The sequence below is a fragment of the Vicugna pacos genome, chromosome 14 (genome assembly GCF_048564905.1).
Source record: "Vicugna pacos chromosome 14, VicPac4, whole genome shotgun sequence".
Taxonomy (NCBI): Eukaryota; Metazoa; Chordata; class Mammalia; order Artiodactyla; family Camelidae; genus Vicugna; species Vicugna pacos.
The window spans coordinates 6,407,095-6,418,489 of record NC_133000.1 but is presented as its reverse complement, the minus strand read 5'-3'; the positions used below and the strand labels follow the sequence as shown (position 1 = coordinate 6,418,489).

The 11,395-nt window shown below is 49.1% G+C and overlaps 1 long non-coding RNA gene across 1 annotated transcript; it reads left to right on the top strand.

Annotated features, from left to right (window-relative positions):
• The first annotated feature begins 819 nt into the window (after window positions 1-819).
• LOC140685481 (uncharacterized) lies at window positions 820-2,438 on the top strand. Its single transcript, XR_012058719.1, has 2 exons — window positions 820-1,180; window positions 2,341-2,438. It is a non-coding gene; the product is annotated as an uncharacterized lncRNA (long non-coding RNA).
• The last annotated feature ends 8,957 nt before the right edge of the window (window positions 2,439-11,395 follow it).

Below are 11,395 nucleotides of genomic sequence, written 5' to 3'. Positions count from 1 at the left end.
GTGTGTGCTTCCACTGAGAGGAATGGGGGGGTGACCTCCCTCTGAGGGGGATTCAGGGTGTCCCCTCCCCTGAGAGACAGCTGGGCAGGCCCAGCGGACTCCTGCTGTGTGGACAGGGCCTAGAGCTCTCATCCCATTCCCCGGAGTCTCTACCAATACACCTTGGGACATCTCCACCAATAACGGCGCACACTTGGCATCTCCAGGACCAACTGGGGGAGAGTGTAATGGGGCCGTGTCTAGCATCCTTTTTCTGGTAGCTTCCAAAAACGAGCGAAAGGAGCAAAAGACACTTGGGTGATAATTCACTTTGCTCCAAGAGGAATTTTTCCTTCAGCTCAAACAGAAATGAAATGTTCTCTAGAGAGTGTGGATCCTGCACTATCCAGGGAACTTAAAGTCAACCAGTGGTACAGCCATTCAGAGGAATCAGGTCTCCTCAGCAAAACCACTGGGTGCAGAGGGGCATTTACACGTAATGTGTGGTGCCAGTGATCCGCATTAACATGAAGCCTTTTCAGGAGAACCCGGTGCAGCCTGCATTTGCTCACAGGTTTCTAAATGTGGAAAGAAGCCGTGCTTGCCTTTCAGGCATTAAATGTGGTTTTAAGCAGCGCTCTGATCACAGAGCGATTTTAGCCAGCTAGATCTGTTGCTTGCAAAAGCTATTCCTCTACTGACTTCAAAGCCAGAAACCAGGCTGTTCTTTCCAGACTTCTCCTTCCTGTTGACTTCAGAGGACACCTCCTGTTTCCAAGAAGCCCCACGGACAGGCACTCCGTGACTTCCCGGTCCGGCTGACACAGCCTGGGGGGGGGGTGTTGCCCCCTGGCAGGTGCTGGGACTCACCTGAGTCCCTCCCCAGGACACCTCGTGTTTGCCTCTTGGTCAGATAAGCCTGGGGACCAGCCTTCCTTGTTCTCTTTCTGGATACACCTGAGTGACCTCATTTAAATCTCAAAACCCCTCTGGAGGGAAGGGCGGTGCAGACAGTAGTGTCTCTGGGTCATGGAGGAGGACACGCGGCAGTGGGAAGGATCTGGCTGCAGCCAAGCCTCAGGGCACAGAGCTTGGGCTGGTGGGTCCTGTCATCTCACTCTCTTCCCTCCGCAGATGTGTCGTGACTGCCGGCTGGGTGACACGTGCTGTTCTCTGCAATGGCGTTAATTCTGTCAGAAAGGTGAGGTGGTGAAAGGGAAGGGCCCGGGTGAGGGGCAGACGACGGCGGGGCAGAGGGTGGGCTGTGTGTGCCGATCAGGGAGGCCTTGCGAAGAGACAGGGTTTGATCTGAGCACTGAAGGTGGGAGAGGAATTTGAAGACCCAGAATGGACGGCTCCCCATCGCATTTCAGATATGAAGTTTGGAAGCCAAGCAAAGATGGCCACTCCCTGAGCCTGAGAGGAGTTGGACTCAGCAGGCCAGCCAGTGGCAAAGAGGAGAGGGAAGAAGGGGCAAAGAGAGAGGTGACGGGAAGAGAGGAACCCCTGGTGACAAGGGGGTTCTGTGCCACCAGCCAGAATGTCACAGGAAACATACAGTGTGTTGTTGTCCTGGTTCTTCCTTCGCAGGCTATGTGACTACTCAGGCTGGTTACGCTCCAAACCCACTGCCCTCCGTGCTTGTTCACTGTTCCCAGCTTCCCTTGCAATCAGGGGGGCGTGTGCCTGACTCCGGGCATCTGGGCAGAAGCGACCCACAGCCCTTCCCGGCCGCGCCCGTAAGGCTGCCCACAGGACCCTTCACTCAGATCTCCTCCTTAACATGCTGCCTGGATGCAGAGGCTCCAAGGCCCTTGGGGAGCCTGGATCCCCAAATCACCCCATGGAAGCCACCCATTAAATGCGTGAATCTGGAAAGAATGTGGGGGTTATTAGTTACAGCAGCTTGCCCACCTTGCCCACCCCTACCAACACAGGCGGTTGTTTTCTCTGACCCTCTGAAGATTGTATGTTTAGTAGAAATGTCCACCCTGACTTTCCCCGTGGCTGGTTTTGGTTTCACTGCTCTGTCCTCTGAACCCAGCAGAATGATCTGATATATCCTCAGAAAACATTTCTCAGATGAACGATAAATGTGCCGACTTTGGAGGTCGGTAGTGGCGCCGCAGCCATGATGGGGGAGCATCAGAGCAGAGCAGGAAAAGAGTACAGCAGGGGGTGGGGATGAGAAAATGAGAAAGAAGAAGAAAAAGTGAATCCAAACCCTAAGCTATCTTAAGAGCATTTTCTGGGTTTAGTCTTTTACCCCATGGCAACAGTTATATAAAACTTGCTTTTCAAAAATGTGTTATTCCCCTTCTTTTAGAAATTAGACTTAAACTTCAATATTTACCTTAATAGTTCACCGACAGAAGCCAAAAACAGAATGTTCACACATCTCTGCAACACAGTTTAAAAAAGAAAAGAAAAATAAATTCTCTTCAGAAGTAAAAAGCCAACACATTCCATTTATTTCCTGCACATGAAGAGCTTGTGTTCTCCCAGCAGAAGCATCCAGCAGCCCTTTTCCATTTAAAAGGGAGTGATCGCTTTCAGGCTTCTCTGTTTCCCCTCAAACAGACAAGCTTTCATCCGCAGCAGGTGGAGCGGCTGTAACCTTGAGCGGGACGTGGTCCTGGACAGACTGTCCTGTCCAAATGCCCGGACCGAGGTCACGGGGGCAGCTCCCCACTGCATGTGACATTGTACTTGGAGGACCTGGATCACTCTGGGACATTTCTCACAGTGACTGGCACCTGGAATAGCATTTGGCACAGAGGAAACGCCAGCATAATAGCAGGGTGTGTGCAACAGCAGAGCTGCTGTCTCTTGTATGAAATTAGAGCTGCTAGTTTGCGGATGGTGTCACGTGACTAAACAATGTTTCCTTGGATAAGTGCCAGGCACAACAGTAACTAACTGCTTTGAATGACTTATCTTGTGAAATCTATACAATTATCCTCTGGGGCAGGCGATTTTATTATTTCCATTTGACAGATGAGAAGATTGAGGCAGAAAGAGGTTGAGTGATGAGCCCAAGGTAACCGAAGGCCTAAGTGGCGTCAACTCTGGACTTGCTCAGTTTCACGTGGTCTCTGAGCTCAGGTGGATCAGCACGGAACGAGCTATGGCCTTTGTCAAGTTCACAGGATGTGGCGTTCACAGTAGATAATGCCATTTTCTTGCTCAGTCTGGACACAAAAGCAATCTCAGTGTGCTGGGTTTTGTTTTTTTTAACGTTAGCATGATATATACCCAAAAGTTCTGTGTTGCGTGTGGTCTGTAAGATTTTTCCAGTACATAATCTATCAGTGAGAATTACATTAGCGTCACTGGGTTCTGTCACATTTTCCTGCGATTACAGTACCGTTTAGAAACTCATTTTATTTCGGGAAATCGCAGTATGCGCTTGCCCTCTCTCCACATCTCTCCTAGTTAACGTGTCATTTTCTTCCTCCACGTTCCCTCCTCAGAGCCCTGCAATCTGGCTTGTGTTCCTGTTCCTCCACTGGCGTTTTGCTCACCACGGGTTCCGTCTCTAATAAATCAAAGGGCATTTCTCAGTCTCTCATCTCCCCTGAGCTCCCTGGATGCTTGACTACTGACGGGCTCTTTCCGCCTGGACTGCCTTCCTCCCTCGGCTTCTGCTAGTTCCTCTCAGCTCCTTGCTCATGCCTCTGAGACTGGGGTCTTAGCCTTCTGCTCTTTCCTTCCAAAACTCACCCCTAACCCATGCTCCTTGAGTATTACAGCTGAGCTGTCCCACACGACCCTCACGGGGACGATGTCACTCACTCTCCATGCCTCTTAGCCTGGGCGGCCAGAACACAGCTCCCTTTCTGGGTGGCCCCCTAACTTTTGGGGCCAGTTAGTCTCTCTGTGTTCTAGGGCCCTACGCTTGGTAAAATGAGAAGGGTTGGGGAACTTTGGCTGAAAAGCGGGCAACTATTTCCTGGCGCTTCCCTTCTGCCTCCCTCTCCCTCCCTCTCAGTGGTTACCCAGGCATCGGGTCTGTCTAGTGCAGAAGGGAGCACCAGCTTTATTCCATCCCATCCACCCTGGGGCTACCTTCACTTAACCCCTCATCCATTGGGCCTGGAACAGGGCCTGGCTTGGACCTTGTCTCCCAGCCCTGATTTCCCCAGTTAACCACCCTCTTCCGTGGCACCAGGTAAGTCCCTCTAACCCACGGCATGCTCTCTGCACTTTCCTGCTAAAGAAATCACGGTGCTTCCATGTTACCAGTTAGATTAGGTTAAAATCCTTTAGTTTGATTTCAGGATCCTCCATCAAGGGGGGGCCCTCATTCATTCAGCATTTCCACCCCTACACCCCAAAATGGGAGCTCTTCCCTCCAGGCCAACCAGCCGCCCCACCTCCTACTCTGCCCTGGTCTCTGTGTCTTCCTCCCATCAGACACCCTTCCTCTCCCCAGAGTTTGTATTTCCTTCAGGATCTAGCTAATCGAGAAAGACTGCCTTGTTCTCCCTAATCCAAAATGCTCTTTATTCCCTCTGAATCCCTCTGGCATTTATAGTCAAGATCGTGCATCCTTTAACTACCATTAGTAAGGTTTGTTGAATTCTTACAACATACAAACATTGATTCCATCTCTCCTAAAAATAACTCCGAGATAAATGTCCACCTAATTTTGCAGATGAGAAAGCAGATTCAGAAGGTGAATTTGCCCAAAATTGCACTTGGGATTCGAATCCAGGAAATCTGACTCCAAAGCCCGCATACCTCACGGCTTCCCTGTGCTAAATACTCTGTATTTGTTCTTTTTGTCTCCCAAAGGATTTAAGGTCAAAGATCATTTATTGCACTGTTTTGTCTCTTTTCCAGGGGGCCTAGCTCAGGGTGGAGCACATGATACTTATTTCATAAACACTCCTTTTGGCTTCTGACTTCCAGGTCTAGACACTGTGACCCCAGTTGAGTTAAGCAGTTGATGAAACCAGGGGTCACACCAGATTATTTGTCTGATAAATAGCAGATAATTATCAGGACCAAGCCACAGTGACCAGACATCCTGACAATGAACTGCTTACCCTGGGTGGTCCCCCTTTTGGAAAATAGAAAACCAAGGGGGAAAAAAACAACACAAAAACCAACCTGAGCGTTCATTGCTAGTCTGAAATTATCTTGCTTCCAAAGCTTATTCAAATCATCTCAGGGGCTTTGTTGACATTATCTGCTAATGACTGTAATCCATCTTTCCAAAAGGAGAGAGGCCCCAGGCTGTCACACAACACCCTCCTGTCCGCAGAGATCTGAGGTCTGAGGTCACCTCCTGACTTGTCACCGGGCCAGCTGCCCACGCCGGGCCTCTGGATGTGTTTGTAAAGGGTGATATTTACAGTGTTGCATGGCTGGGCGCTGTGGCGCTTAATGGGATTCTTAATAAAGGCGCTTTCATGAAGGCAGGGCGCACAGGCAAGGTGCCCTTGCTTTTGAGGAAAAGACGGCCCCGCACAAGACGAATGCTCCCCCTGGGCTCGGAAGTCATGTGGGTCAAGTGCCTTGTCTGCACTAACAGCCCTTGTGCGTTCCCCGGCAGATTGAGAGCAACGGCTTAGCCGAGTGAAGGCAGAGGAATCGTGCAAGCCGTCCCGGCAGCAGCAACGCTGAGACACAGCAGCTGCATTCAAACAGCGCAATTTGCTAAATGAGCGGTCGGCTTCGTTCCAGATGGCCAATGTGACACAGGGCTTGGAGGAATCCTTTATTCAACCCTGCATCTGTCTAGACTGAGACATGAAAGGCCAGGTTATAGTCACTGCAGCAGCGGCGGCGGCTTTGAAACGCTTACGTAAAACATGCTCAGTACCGCCAGTGAGGCAGCCTGGCCCGAGACCAGCTGGACAGGACGCGGCTGAGCCGAGCCCGCAGCCTCGAGGAGACAGCCAGCTTCCCGGCTGAATTCGGCCGGCTCGGAGCCGGGCTCTCTCTGCCATGTCTGCCTGCTGCACCCCTTCACCCACCTGCCGCGTGCCCGGAGCCGGGCGGTCTTCACCGGAAGAAGCACCACGACAAGGCCAGACAGCAGAAATTCTGACTGTGTGCTGCGTGCCTTCTTCATGTGCACTTTAAAATCATTACCCACGTATTTTGCGTTGATTTTTCTAGTTAGGTTGTCAAATTCCCAGGGTGGACAAAAGAATATTCTTAGCTTGTGCCCACACCCGGACCCTGCTCTCCCTGCTCCCTGCCTCTAGCACTTCATGCAGTCCTGGCTCGAGCACCTCTTTAGAGATGACAGCTGAGGAGGCCAAGGGGCAGACCGCATGACCACTCAGATCCCGGGCCTCTGGGTCCAGGAGACATGTCGGCCGACCAATTTAAACTAGGTCAGGCAAAATGGAGCCACTCAGTGGGCACCTTGCCCAACGTTGGTAAAACAGGCAGTCCCCCAGCTTCACTGCGCTGTACTGGGGACCTGCAGAAAGGCGGCTCTGCTGGCCTAGTTCTCTCTGGTAAGTCACACCCAAGCCTATTTAATGTTTATTATTGGATTGGAAGTTTCCATGGGTTGAGGGTTTCACTATGTTCCTCAGCAGCCATTCAAGTTTTCACAACTAGAACGTTCTGACCGGTTAGTGAACAAGCCTGCTCCGTCTCCCCCTCCTCACGCCCAGGACCCTCTGGGCCCCGACACTGGACAGCCGTTTTGTATTTTTCTGACTAAGGAGGAAAGGTTTAACCTGATGAATCACCGGCAGCACTGCCTGTGACATTCCGGGGAGGACTACAGTTTGCTCAGGAAGAACACTGAAGCGCTTCACTTGCTGCGGCTCCTGATCTACACAAGGGTGGAAAAATCTGAGTTCTGCTCTGCGCTTTTCTCACCAACATTCTCTCTCTTGGAAGTTTCCTATCATCAGTATTGTGTCCATCCTTTGGTCAACCTGAAATAAATTAATTAAATGACCAAGGCTGTCCCAGCGGGGTAGGGTGGGGTGGTGTACAGCATTACCCCCCTTCCAATCTGAGCCAGATGCCACCTCATATGTAACCATCTCTCTGCCCAGCTTCCTCATCTGTACCACCAGGCACAGAAAATGATTTGAGGGGCTAGCTTTTTTGCATTTCTTCCAAGGATGACATGTAACTAGCATCATTCTAGATGCATGGATGAGAAGCTAATCCATATATATGAGGGGTGCCTTTGGATGTTGTTGGCCTAGACTTCATGAATCGAGGTCTTTATGGCAAGAGTCCAGGCTATGGAAGAGAGTTCTTCTAGCATCTATAATATTCTAACAGTAGATGAGCTATAAGGTCACAGCAATGATGTTGCTGAACTCTGAGAGAGTTGCAAATCTGTTCAAGTCCTTGCAATGAGCAAATAGCTCAGAAAGGGTATAAGAGTAGATTATTTTAACCATCTTAAGAAACAGATTTCTTGTATGCTGAATGCAACATTGGTGGATATTATCATTGGTGGATATTAAGTGCGTGATCCTGGGCCAGATGCAATAAAGGAATAAGCCCAAGGAATCTGCATAGTCACTCAAGGAGGCCGCCTTCATGGTATGGGGATGACGGGCCAGGTTTCCCTTGCCCAGGTCAGCATATCGCCAGTGCAGCTTCCCTTATGCTGAGTGTGTTCCTGATTCCAGGGACACATGCCCATCAAGAATTATGCAAACTGTGAAGACCTTGAAAGCTGACAAAGGATGGTTAGGAGATGTTAGGTGATAAGACAGACAGAGCCAGTAAACTTATTTCTCTTTCAGGCAAAACTCATGGCTTTGCTAGACAGCAGCATGAGCTCTTTAATGCTACCTTCACTTTAAGCCTTTCTTCAGCCTAAAGAAAAATTGATTTTTAAAATGAGCATCAAATGAGGGCTCAAAACTATTTGAAAATGTTGAGACTTTTTAACATTCAAATAAAGCTCCATAAAGAGCCGCCCATGATTGATACTTTATCTCACTAAAGTGCTGTTAATGAAGAACCACAGCCGCTAGCAACAACGATTAAAAGGCAACAGACCCTGCAAACTATACCTGAAACAAAATGCAACTCGATTTGCTCAGAACCTAAATCAAAGGAGCACAGTATATGGGCTCATTCACTTCCAGTCCACTAGGGGGCAGTGAATGATCGAGTTTCCACCAGGCGGCTTTCACGCCGGTTGCTATATATACACCTGAAGGATGGCAGGCCTTTTACACCAAGTGAGCAGTGCTGCAGTGATGACAGGTGTAGGGAGCAGCCAGTTATTGCTCCCAGCACAGTCTGTCAAAAGGATGAAGTAGAACGAATCATTTGCATTTTTACCAATGAACTTGCATTATAATGAACAGGCAGCGTCGCCTGGATGGGCCCTGGACTCGCCTGCCTGGCTTCTGCTGGACTGCTGCCAGTCACAGGCTGGACCGCACCCAGGACTGCAGCACAGTGGACAGGCAGAGCCCTGGAGCTGGATTTAACAGTTGCCTGGGGCTGGTGACCGCGGAGGCATGACTGACCCCGCGAGGGGTGGGGGTGGGGTGGGGTCGCCTCTTCCATCCCATCCTCGTGCCAGCATCCATTTGGGGAATTCCAGGCCTGGCAACTGCGAAGCGCAGATCCAGGGACACCATTCATGTCGCAGTCTGTGTGAATGGCGCCCCCTGGAGATGGGCAGTGAGTGTAGATTCCCTGCTCCCACGGTGCAGGGCCCCTGGGCTGTAGGTCTCTGTAGAAGCACCAGGCTGTCCACTCCTGGCTCTTCAATTTTTTTTACTTTTAAATCTTCCTTAAAAGGTTCTAGGGAAAGCAGAGAGAAAGGAATACCCAAGCAAAACTAGAAATCGGGACCAGTTGGAGTTCAGTGTCTGTTGTGGTCTCTCTTCTTCCTCTGTCCCATTCCTGGTCCAAGAATCTGCCGCTCTCCTGATGTTCTGGCTTTGCCCTGTTCCAACGCACTCTTCAAAAAGATGCTGGGACATCACACCACCAACTTCAGCTGTATGCACACCACTGCCTCCTCTTCCACGGGAATTTGCATTTCAGCCTTATTTCTAATTGTGAAACAAAATCCAGAGAAAGGATTCCTCCCTCCTGGCCCCTTTCCTCTTAGCTCTGATTAACAGGAGCCTCCCCTGCCTCATGCATCGCGCTACCCCCCTCCCCCCGGCCCCCGTTCTTTGACTTGAAAGCTTTCTGAGTGATTCCTTCATTCTCAGTCCTGTTTCTTCACACATTTGCCTGGAACATCCCTTTCGTTTTACTTGAAAGCCAGTAAAGCACAGTGTTTAAATGCAGGCTCAGATAAGACTGCTCAGGTTCAAATCTCAGCTCTGTCACCTCCCAGCAGCACGTAACCTGGGAAAATTGCACGACTGCTCTGTGCCTCAGTGTCCCAGTTCTCACAAACGACACTAAGAACATCGCCTGGTGGGGGGCGGGGGGTGTGAGGACTGCTGCAGGCACTGAGCAGAGCATCGGGCAGAGGTGAGCACTCTGCCCGTGTGACTTCTTAGTGTTTTATTTATTTGTCATAATGCTGTTATTTCCTTTTCTGTTTCCTCTCCTTGTGCCTGGGCTTTGAGACACCGATGCTCCCACCCACTTCCCTCCCCCTTGCTTCTCCCTGAAAGGATGGCAGATGGTCTTCTGGCCCCTGAATCAGTGCCGACTGCCTCCTTCTGCCCTCCACACCTACCTGATCATCACCGTAGAGAATCAAGCACTTGTCTGGATCCTCATAACTAAAGCAAAGAACGGAAAAGGAAAACATCTTCAGATGAGAACAACAGCAGCTCGGGGAGCGGGAGGCTGACGAATGTCCTTGATGTCACGCCTGCATTCTATTTGTAGAACACTCATGGAAGTAGGCACTTGTTTACTTCACCCAGGTCAGAAGTAATTTCAGATTTCTCCTCGTTTAATCATCTACTTCCATTGTGCGGGTTCATAATTAAAATGAGAAACTTATTTATAAAGCTAGTGCCGGAGCTGAGAGAACTGTAAGGAGATGCTTCAGCTGATGAAATCTCTGTGAATTAAACCCTAAACCACACTGGCTGGTCTGGGAGGAGAGGCAGGAATTTCCCTGACCAGGCATCTCCTGGATCAGATGGGAGGTGGAGAGAGCGGGGAAGAGGCGACTGGCTCCCCGATCCTACTGTACAAAATGGGGAGTGAAGACGTTTCTCCACCAGACAGGCAGGTTTTTGTGGGGAAATGCTACACTACTCCACTTTGGGTAAGTGGCTGGCTCCGAGGGTAGGGTGCCCACTGGCTGCTGCCGGGACCAGAGGGAGGGAAACAGCTGCTGATGGAGGAAGACTTGGATGTGCGTGGAGTTGGCCTGGAGAAGGGATGAAGAGGCCAAGAAGGAGCAGGGGAGGGGATGGGGAGGGTACCTATGAAAATCAGTAACACCTACAAAAACCACGCAATGCTCAGTGAGGCTGGATTTCTTGTCAAAACCAGTGAAGGGGCCAAGTGGATGCAACAAGTAGAGGCCCTGCCAATATCTGGGAAACATTAACAATGCAGCCACAAGGCTTGCTTGACATTATGTAGCTACATCACATTTTGGGGGGAAATACAGTTGATGTACAGTATTATGTTAGTCTCAGGTGTACTGCATCATGATTTGACACTTGCATGCATTATGAAATAATCACCATAAGTAACCATCTGTCCCCATGTGTGGCTACATTAAACTTGACAAATAATTTGTCCTCTGTATTAATTTATTGCTCTTTTATTTCCAAAGACAGAAGGGACCTACCAAAGACATTTCTTTCCTGTGTCAGCATCAGAAATCTGTGCATGTCCTAAACACCTTAACTGTTGTCTTCTGGACACTAGGAACTGGCCAGTGGGTGTTGTTTCCCTCTGTTTTCCGGCTTCTAGGAAACTCAAAGAAAAATATGCTATTCATTTCTAAAACTTGTTTAGGGAGTCATGAAATATATTTACTTCACTGACTTTGTCTTCCTATATAAATTTTTTGCCTTAGCCCTCATTCGTCTGTGTGTATGTGTATTGTCTCTTATTCTATTCTATATTCATTGCTAACAGCAAGAGTCCCCAAATCCTCTTTCAAATGACAAGGTTATTAATAAATAAAAACACAAATAAATGGATTTTTTGCTTATTCTGGAAGTTCTTACACTTTAATCTTTTACTGCATAGAATATTCCTTAGGTTTTGCAGTCAGATCTGTTATTTAATCTTTTCTGGACCTCAGCGATTAGAGTTCTCCTTTTGCAAAAGACTTTTTCACCTCCATTATTATTAAGATGTTCTCTTCTATTTTCTTCCAGTATCCACTTTAAAAATATTTAGACCTTTACTTGGAATTTACTTTTATGTATATTGCGATTTAAGGACTTGATTTTTTTTTCCCCTGAAGAAATAGCCAACAATTACTTGTTTGACTGTCCTCCCGCCCATTTGAAGCGCTTATTTT